This window comes from Nicotiana tomentosiformis, chromosome 8, assembly GCF_000390325.3.
Source record: "Nicotiana tomentosiformis chromosome 8, ASM39032v3, whole genome shotgun sequence".
Lineage (NCBI taxonomy): Eukaryota > Viridiplantae > Streptophyta > Magnoliopsida > Solanales > Solanaceae > Nicotiana > Nicotiana tomentosiformis.
Genome location: NC_090819.1, coordinates 41,335,716 through 41,346,092, shown reverse-complemented (window position 1 = coordinate 41,346,092; position 10,377 = coordinate 41,335,716).

Here is a 10,377-nt window from a genome sequence, read left to right as displayed (position 1 = left end):
AAAGTCAAATAAAACTATAAAAATCAATTTCAAATGATAAAGATTCAATCTTTAATAAAATCTTAAAAGTTAACAAAGAGTTAACCCGAGACAACGTGGTCCAAACCCGAAACAAGCACAGAACTTGTCAACCCATAACCTCACGAGTTCAAATACGTGATTAATTTTTAAATTCAAGTCCAAGTCGGTATTTAAAACCCCAAAATATACTTTCTTAACTTTTAAGTCAAAAATCCTTTTTTCTTTTTTAAAATCCTTGATTCTAAGAAAATATCAATGGTAGAGTCATGTTAAAAACATAGATCTAGGTAAAGATTTCTTACCCCAACGATGTGAGATTAAATCTCCTCAAAACAATCTCTCAAATCCATCTCTTGTAGATTCAAAAATAATAAAATAAACTCAAAATTCAAAATGAATGTTAAATAGGCCCAAAGTGCTGAAATTTTAGAACTTGCAACTCGTCCATAGTATGTGCATGGTGCCCATCGTGAGACTACAGATCTGCTACAGGTCAACTGTGACAGCATTGCCACCCTTCACTTACAGTCATAACATTCTGAACGTCTATCAGAATAACAAATGGTTTGGACCACTAGAAACTAGGCTCAAAAGTCTACACAGTCATTAAAACCTAATCCACAAATTCTTTAGATATTAGGATACAAATCTCATAAATTCAGACCATTTGCGAAAAAATATTGTTTTAGCAGTTTATATCTTTCAAAACTTGCTCCAAATGTGCCAAAACTTACCCGAGCCCCTCAAGTATTTTCCAAACCATTCCAACAAGTCCAAATACCCTATGTGAACCTGTTCAAAGTCTCAAAGCACAAATAAAAATGCAACAATACAAAGTCAACTCTCAAGTAAAATTTATGAACCTTAAATTTCCAATTTTCATACAATGGTGCCAAATTGATCCCGAGCCCCTCAAGTCCTAATTCGAACATTCGTATAAGTACACAATTATCATAAGAACCTATAGGAACTTTTAAATTATAATTCTGACTCCTTTTACCCAAAATGTTAAGTTTGGTTACTCTCTTAACTTAAGGCTTCAAGTTAGCGACCAAGTGTTCCAAAACGTTCCCGAACCTCTTGAGGCCCGAACCAACATTATACGCAACTCATAAAATATCATATGAACAAATGGAAAGTCTCAAATTATAGAACATTATGCTAGAGCTCAAAATGACCAATTGGGCGTTACATTTTCCCCCACTTAACATATTCTCGTCCTCGAATGTGCCAAGAGTCATTCTGAATCCGTCAAGAAGCTTCAAGAACTCTTCATACACATTCTTGCCGCTGGTCTCATGCCACCTCCATGTAGATAATACCATTAGTACATCTCAACTGAGAATATCTTCCACATCCTTCGCTCATAAGCTCAAAATCCTTCTTTAACACTTGGAACTTTCCCAAAAGTCTAATTCTTATTTATATAAACTAATCGATCTCAATAACTTGTACTGATTCATAAATTAACTATCGAAACATAACTACATGAGATATGCCATAACCCATATACCCAAAGCAATATCTCTTAGCAATAACAATTTCTCATTACCAACTCGGTACCGGCAAAATTCCGCAATACAAATAGATCCTTCTTCTAAGTATTCACGAGTAGTAATGATAATGAAACTCGTAGAAACAAATATTCACCTTCCTTAACTCTAACTGATGGACTTCTCTTGTCCAATAAGAACCATTTCCCATTCTGGGCTGTCTGAAAGAGTTCTGTCCAAGCCAAACCTTATCCAAGTCTAATTGTGCTAATTCCATGTCCGTTAACTTCGGCTCATCTAGTACAAACTGCTCGACTAGCAAGTCACACCAAATTTCACATAGAACCTCAAATGACATGATTTTTACATCATACAAGCAATAACTCAAGTATGAAAAATCTGCAAAAACAAAAGCAACTAATCACTCAAATAACTCCCCGAGTCTATGGTATACATTCTCACAAGTCTCTAAGCATCCATAAATCCCACTCAAACTACATGTCTGGTAGCACATAAGTATACTAACTCAACCCAACCTGTGAATCTAAAAACACCTAGTACAATTGCCATAATCATATTGTGGACTGTCACTCTCATCAAATCTTATGGAAGCAAGTATCTTATATAATTGTAACCTTGCAAAGAATATATTTGTATAACACCTTGCGCTGTATAAGCAAATCTGACCCACCATAGGATACACAATCTCAACGCGCCTATCAGTAGTCACCCAAACTAATTTAAAACCTTTTAAAAATAGTTAATAAGCTCTCCATAAGTCTGTAGTTACCCGTTCTAACTTCCCTTCATGGGTATTCATGAAATCTCAAACAACCTGTCCCAACTGCATACATAAATTCAACCCATTATCGACTCAAATACTCAAGAAACCACATTTTGTAACCTTTCCCTCATGTTCCTTCATTTGCACAAGTCACACATAATTCGATACAACCTCATAGAACTCAAAGAATCAAATATCCAAATCCAAAAGCTTCTGAAGTCCTTACTAAACTTGATTAAAGGAAACAACACATAGAACCTATAGAACCATACTTCGTTACCCAAAAGACCTTCGTAAGATGTAGTTTACTACACTTAGGCACATTTTGTCCACTTCAAATACTACTGACCATGTGTCATATCAAGCACCAATTTTCTCAATTTACCCATATCAGATACACAAATCCAACTATATAGTTATTAATACCCTATAACTGCCCAAATAAAAAGAGATAGTTCTTCCTCTATAAAAATTTGATCTCTAAAGTTAGAGAATGCAAGAACCTTCAACCTAGTGATCTATAACTTGTTTACTCTAACGATTGTGATCCCATATATATATATATATATATATATATATATATATATATATATATATATATATAATCACCTTATAAAGAATGCTTTCCATGTCCAACAACAAAAACTTGAATCTTAATAGTTACCAGTCCCACGATTTCTATAGCACCTAGTCAAATCATGCATAGACATCATTGTCAATGCGTCTCATACTCACACTCTCCTCAATGATACAAGATATTACCACCTTACTCTTAAGCAACTTAATTCTCTCATATTGTCTCTAACTCAAGATCTTCTACCTGAAGATGAACCGCAACCCTTACCTTTCAATCCCAATCTCACAAGGTTCACTATATCAATAATAACACCATATCTTAAGTATACAAATTCTGTTCTCCGCTCTGAATTACAAGTAAAATAGTTCTTCGCATAAGCACTTCATTGCCTAGAAGCATACAACATAGTTCAACTCGTGAAACAATCACAAACATGTAACAAACTCTCCAAACATGTAGGCAACATCAATTTTAAAGTCACGATCAAAACCATCTCAAGCTTTTAGAAACTCGCATTTAAATAATCATGCTATTGGAGCTGAATTTTTTCAAGTCAACCAAGTCATATAGACTGTCAAACCCAAAGTCCTACCATAAGAGTGTATGTGATACCCGATTATACCAAAGAAACCAATTATTTTTACGACAATACTAGTCCAAGCCATTGCTATACTAATGTCATGCCCCGACCTCGGGGAGCGCGACCGGCGCTCAACTGAGATATCCCAGTCGAGAAAGCTTGTACAATGCCTTCTACCCGAACTTACCCATGAATAACAAGAAGATATATTTCATTAAGTAAACAATGAGAAGATCATGTGGATAATACCAATTTATTACCATTAGTCACGTCAATTATAAGTCTCCCGAGATATTACATACTCTTTCATAGTTTGAAGTGGAATATGTGGTACAATTACAACATCTTTAGTTTGACTTTTCCATAACCAAGGTGAAACCAACACTATGTCTACGGAGCCTCTAACGGATACAAAAGAGTACTATGATAGTGACGGTAACAAGGCTCTGGCTATACCTCAAAATACAATACATGAGAAGCAAAAGATACACGACCCCAAAATGAAGTGGGGCTCACCAAATCAGCTGGGAATTGGGTGTACCATTATCACTGATCAATGTCGCCTGTTGTGGAACCACCTGCATCCATTAAAGATGCAGTGCCCCCGACAAAAGGGACGTTAGTACATATGGAATAGTACTAGTATGTAAGCCTAAACACCCGCTCAATAGAACGAGTTACAATACAAGGAGAAACAATCATAGGATCAGTAGAAGCCTCAAACAATACCAAAATATCAAGTTAAGAGCAAGATAAGTTTTCAAGTAAATTACATTATTTTAGGTTGGGAGATCTTTAGCACCGATATACCACTGTGAGCACGGAGTCCGATCACGGCCCGATCGGCTACGCTGTCTCACCCAAAGATATCCAATCACAATCACAATCTCAGTCACAATCTCAATCATCACCATGTGTACGGCATGGCGTTTGATCTCGATCTGATCGGCTAGGCCGTCTTGCCACAATGTCGTGTCGATTGACATCACCTTCTGCTAGCAATCATCTCATCCCAAATAAGGTGAATAATCTCAACATATCAATGTCATCCCATTTAAGGAGAATATTCTCAACACGTCAATTCGGGGATTTACCCCTCAATCGCTCCTACACTGGCACATGTAGTTTCAGGGTTAGGTTATTTCAATCTACCCTTCCTCGGTGACTAATGATACTCCCAAAATATTTATTGTAAAAAGGATTTTCAGCTCATTTCATATTCTTTTACACATCTTTTCATTTCATTGGCACTAGTGGCCACAAATGTAATATCATTCTTGGCACGTCATCCATACTTTGTATTTCATACTCACCCCTTTCACTTTCAATCATCATCATAGGTTATCAACAACAAGGCATTTCTAATCAAGATTTTAAGGACACATATGAGCAATTAAGAGTCTTAAGCACATTGAGTTTTCTTTCACAATTTGGCATAATAACTTTCATTTGAAGCACGACTTGAAATCATAACATTTTAACTCACAAACCATACTTTGAGCACATTCTCGAATGATAACATAATATGACAAGAGCATTCAGAACACATTTTAAATATATATCTTTCGACACAAAGCTTATAAGAAATTGGCCCATCATACTTGAGACTTACGAGAACATCGTGGGATTTAATTCTAAGAGAGAAGTTTAGCCAACATACCTCGCTTTGAGCTCTCTTGAATTACTACAATACTCCGTAAATCCTAGCAACTTCAATCTATTTAGAAACATAACAAAATTGAACCATAATTAGGAAGATACTCAGGGGTTCAGCTCATTTGAGCATTTTATCAAACACTAGGTAGGCATTATGATTTCAAGGTCCTCCTATGGTGGATTCCTTTATCCCACAACCCAATATCTACTCTTTTGAGCTCAACAACCTTCCCACAATTTTGTTGGTACATACATGCATAGATAACACCCCCATACCTAAGAATCACACTCCCAATTATCCATCTTCTACCCCAAACTCGAAATTGAATACTAGGGTATGGAACCTTATCTCTTGGATGAAGACCTTGTGAGTTTTCCCTGTGGATTCTCCAAGTCTTGAGCAAAGATTGAAGAACAACTAGCTTAGGAATCCCTCCTCTCACTCTAGACCACTTTCCTCTCTCTAAAATATCAGTTTGAACCTTCTAAAACAACCCCCCCAAGGTTATTTTATAAAAATGGGGTCGAGTAAAATTTTCCAAAATATAAACTTACGAAGTCGGGTCTGCGGTCACAGACCGTACCGCAAAACGATTATGCAGCCCGCAAAGGGGACCTCAGAAATGGCCCCAAGAACAAGGCAGGTCTGGATAGGTTTGCGACTGATCTGCGGTCACATAATGGACTGCAGAACCTCCTTCCGAAGTTTTCTCCTGATGGTTCTGCGACGGATGTGCGGCCCGTGAAATGATTATGTGGTCGCATAGTTGACCTTAAAACGACCTTCAAAATTGGCCCATTTCTATGCTTCACTTCGCGGCTGATCTGCGGCCCGCGGAGTAGTTCTGCGGTCGAATAATGGACTGCAGAAATGCCATGTTCTGTAATAATTTTTTTCCAACTCCCCAACGCACTGTACAACCCAAAAAGCCTACAATCCTCAAACACATTAGCCCACCTCGGCACCACGAAGCCCCAGGTTCTAGGTAAAATTTTACGGGGCCTTACATCCTCCCCAACTTCTTCAGATTACTCTTGATCTCCTTTCAAGAAATTGCTCGTTTTCCCAAAACACTTTGGTCTTCAAGAAACTCACATAACTAATCCCAACACAATGCAACGTCATCACAATATTTACAATCCTGTGTATCCCTTTTTCACACACGAGAGCACCTTAAACCAAGATGTTCACTTGCAAAATCCCTCCAATAAATCAAAATCTATTCATTTAATCTCTCTAATTCTGTAGAGTCATAGCCACGCTAATGAAGAACTTTTCCAAGTCCCCGACATGATCCAATACCAAACTCAAATTATCCAAATAAGAAAAGCATCCGGTAAATCCTTAAGTATCACATCTTGGAAACACAACCCAATAGAAACATGTTTCAAGAGTCACACACTTTGCTCTAGTCCTTGATGTATAACCAAACATGCCAAACAACATGCGTTCTATCTGCACACCATCCGCTCAGGCGGAATAACCTTGACCTTGGGTGACCGGGTGAATTTTTTCCAATTCCACACCATAACCACAAGGAAGAAACCTGAGTCATTCAAATAATTTCTTGCCTAAGTCATCCTTGATGTCACCCTTATCAAGATATAATTGATCTACAATTGTACCTTAGTCCAAGAACTATAATAGCACATGCCTATATGATTAAATCGTTGATGGTAGGCTCACCCACCTGGCTTAAAGCCATAATCACATCATTCGAGAACCTATAATAGCTTTTTCTACTTATGTACCATGACATTCCACTGGTAATCAACTAAATTCTCACCAGCTCATGTTGTACTAATCATATCACATCCCAAACTATCCGTCCAATGCACGCTTATCCTTGTGACAATCACATCATCTTGCTCAAGCTATATAAAATCTCATCGTAGTTAACCTATTCTGCTGAATTGAAAGAAAAATCTTCATAAGAACCTCATAAGAAGTCATTCAACCTTAAACCTTCTCATAAGAGATAAACTACTTGTTTAGTCCTAATGCAACGTCTCATTGTAGCCTTACCTTGGCTACTGACTTCTATGTGATTACGTGAACTTTTTGAATTCCCATCCATTCACCAGCTGTTAAGTTCTGTTCCATCCCTTTAATGAACTTCCAAGATCCCGTCGATACGTCTATGTCATAAGACTCTAGTAGTCAACCACCTTGATGCTCAAGCATTACCTATTTCCCTTTGTATCTCAAACAAGCTCTTTTTGTTCTATCCAAACTTTGCAAGTGTATTCCTTAGACACAAAATATTTATTACATAACCGTCTCGCTAACCAATCAAAATTTGCAACACTACCCTCCATTATTTTGAAGGTTGTGGAGGTACCCATTCCATCCCCGAGAAACTAACTATGAACAGTTATCGATCTCATAGCTCATCATACCCTCTCTAAGGAAATATTGAACTCACGAGTCCTAGATCACAACCTCATTTAAGTGAATTCCCTGAGTCTAAGCTGCAGTCTATGACTGGCTACATTTCCTCCAGACTGATCGACCCCCATATCACGGGAAGAACATCTCACTCCTTATCCATGACATCATCGCAAAACGCAGATACCCAAAGAAAAATGTGTTGTCATCAAAGCGAGGAAAGACAATAAGAATGCGAAGAATCCTACTCTAAGTCTATAGCATGAAGAATGAATAAAAGAAAGGAAACACTTTCCTAAATGCATCAGTAGCCTCTCGCTTATAGATATAGAGCTCTACATATCCATAAAAAAGACTCTACTAATATGTTGCTCATGACTTGTAAGACCTATGAACCTAGGGCTCCGATACCAACTATCACAACTAAAATCTCACCAGGTCTTTATGGCACCTAATCTAACCCTCTAGGTGAACCATCCAACACAAGTATAACTCATAACATAAGATATCATATAAATAAGAAACAAAAGTACTGAATTTAATACAAACTACCACACGAACTGGTGTCACAAGGCATGAGCAACTAAGAATAGGAAAAGAATGTTGATTTGAAGAAAATACTTCATCTATTTGAATATACATAAACAAAAATTTAGATCTTAGGCTACCATGAACAAATAGAAGCTAATGACTGCACTACTACTATTGTCACGCCCCGAACCAAGGGGCGAGACCGGCACTCGGTGCCTCACCTATCCTTGCATACCAACTTGCGACTAAGGGACTCTGAACATATGATGTCATACTTTGGCCATGGGCCACATTGCAAGACAACTTTGAATGCTGAATAAATATCAATATAAAACTGGGCCGACAAGGTCGTCATAATTACTACAGCTGACAAACCAACCAAATATACATACAAGGCCTACAAGCCTAACATGCTGCACTAACTGACAGGATATGTCTACAAGCCTCTACTGGTGGATATACTGTGATCAGAACAGCTTCCCGACCTACTCATAACATATATACATTTATACACAATATGTACATAAAGCTCTAGACCCGGCAACTCCGAAAGGCATGGATCTTACCGATCAAGCTGAACTCGAGCAACACTTAATGATGAGGTATACCCGTCTGTCTATCTGAACCTGCACGCATGAAATGCAGCGCCCCCAGAAAAGGGACGTCAGTACGAAATAATGTACCGAGTATATAAGGCACTATACTGAAAGCTGAAACTGAACTGATAATATAATAACTGAAAGCAACTGGAAGTCAATGATAATCTGAAGATATGCTTACCTGCTGATATTGACTCAACTCTCTCAATATAGTAAGTAAAATAGTTGTCCGGCCTTATATGACTCGGTATATATATAACTGCTCTGCCGTAGTAGGCTCGCTCATAGGCGCATGGCCATACTAGGCTCTGTATCTCAGCCAACTGGGCTCGCTCATAGGCGCTCGGCCACGTAGGCTCGGTATATAACTTACCATCTGATTAGAGGTTACCCAATAGGGGCTTGCCCATCGATTATAGCTCGATGGTAATAAAAATACTGTAATACTGTATATATAGACTCTCTGCTCTCTTGACTAGAAAAAGGAAATACTCAATTGAATATGAAGTCCCAATAAGGAGAATATTGTAACTTACAAGACTAGGAAAATATACGTAAATTTCGGAATATGAATTTCTCTTTATGCCTCATTATCAAACTCGTGTAATTAGGAGATCATGCCAAAATGAAGGAACAACTTAGCCTTAACATACCTGAGCCGATTCTCTTGACAATTCCTCTAACACACATTAATTGCGATAAAATACGGAACAAGTTGTATGAAAAGCTTGAAGCAATCACGTTGCTTATGCAAAGAAAACTTGGCCGAAACCTTTCCTTAAAACTTTTGCAATAACGTTGCTATTTGGAAATGGAATTAACGTTGCCAATGTTTCTTGGATTAGAAAGTGATTTTGAATAGTAACGTTTCTATGCTTGGCTGAAACTACTCTTAAGAAATAAGAAAATAACGTTTAAGCTTTGTTGGATTTCTTTCTTGAGAGATTGAAATGTTATCCTCCAAAAAGTGAATCAAACGAAAGGAAATAACTCTTATATTTCCTTGATTTAAATACTGCTACCGTAACTATCCCTTATCCAAGAGTCATTTTGGATTCATGCCACCTATTTAGTAAATGTAAGAGTCACAAGGTGTTTAAGGAAAAAAGCTGCCACGTTAATCTTTATCCCAAAGATTTTAATTAATTAGCCAATTTTCCAAGTTGGTACGCAAGGATAGGTGAGGCACCGAGTGTCGGTCTCGGCCCCTGGTTCGGGGCGTGACAAAGTAGTATCAGAGCAGTTCTGTCCTAGGGAGTCTACAAATCGTGTCTAGTAGAGTCTTGTTTATGGGTATGTCGTGCACCGCACTTATAAGAAGGAGGCTACAGGGCATTTAAGACTATCATTCTTTCTTCTTACTCTAGATCGTGTGGTGGAGCTCTGTTGTAAGAACTCAATTTCCTAAACTCTATCTTAGTCATAATACGACGATACCTACATCCAGAAAGATAGTTGGTAGAGATATAGCTGTGGAAGAGTTGAGTTAGAGAAACTCGAGTTTGCATTATTCCTATGATGGATAAATGTGAGGTCTTCAGCAGAACATTTGTGTACCTTACGTGTAAGCTTCTTGATAAGGAGCCTTAAGGCAAGAATATCTATCCACCTCTATGGTGAAAGGCAATGAGAGGTTCAGAAGATAGATACAAGCTTCAACAAGTAAAAGGAGCAAGATGAGAAGGGTACGAGGTACCCAGTTAATGAAGATTACCAGTATTTTTAACTCCGGCAGAAAGGTATAAGC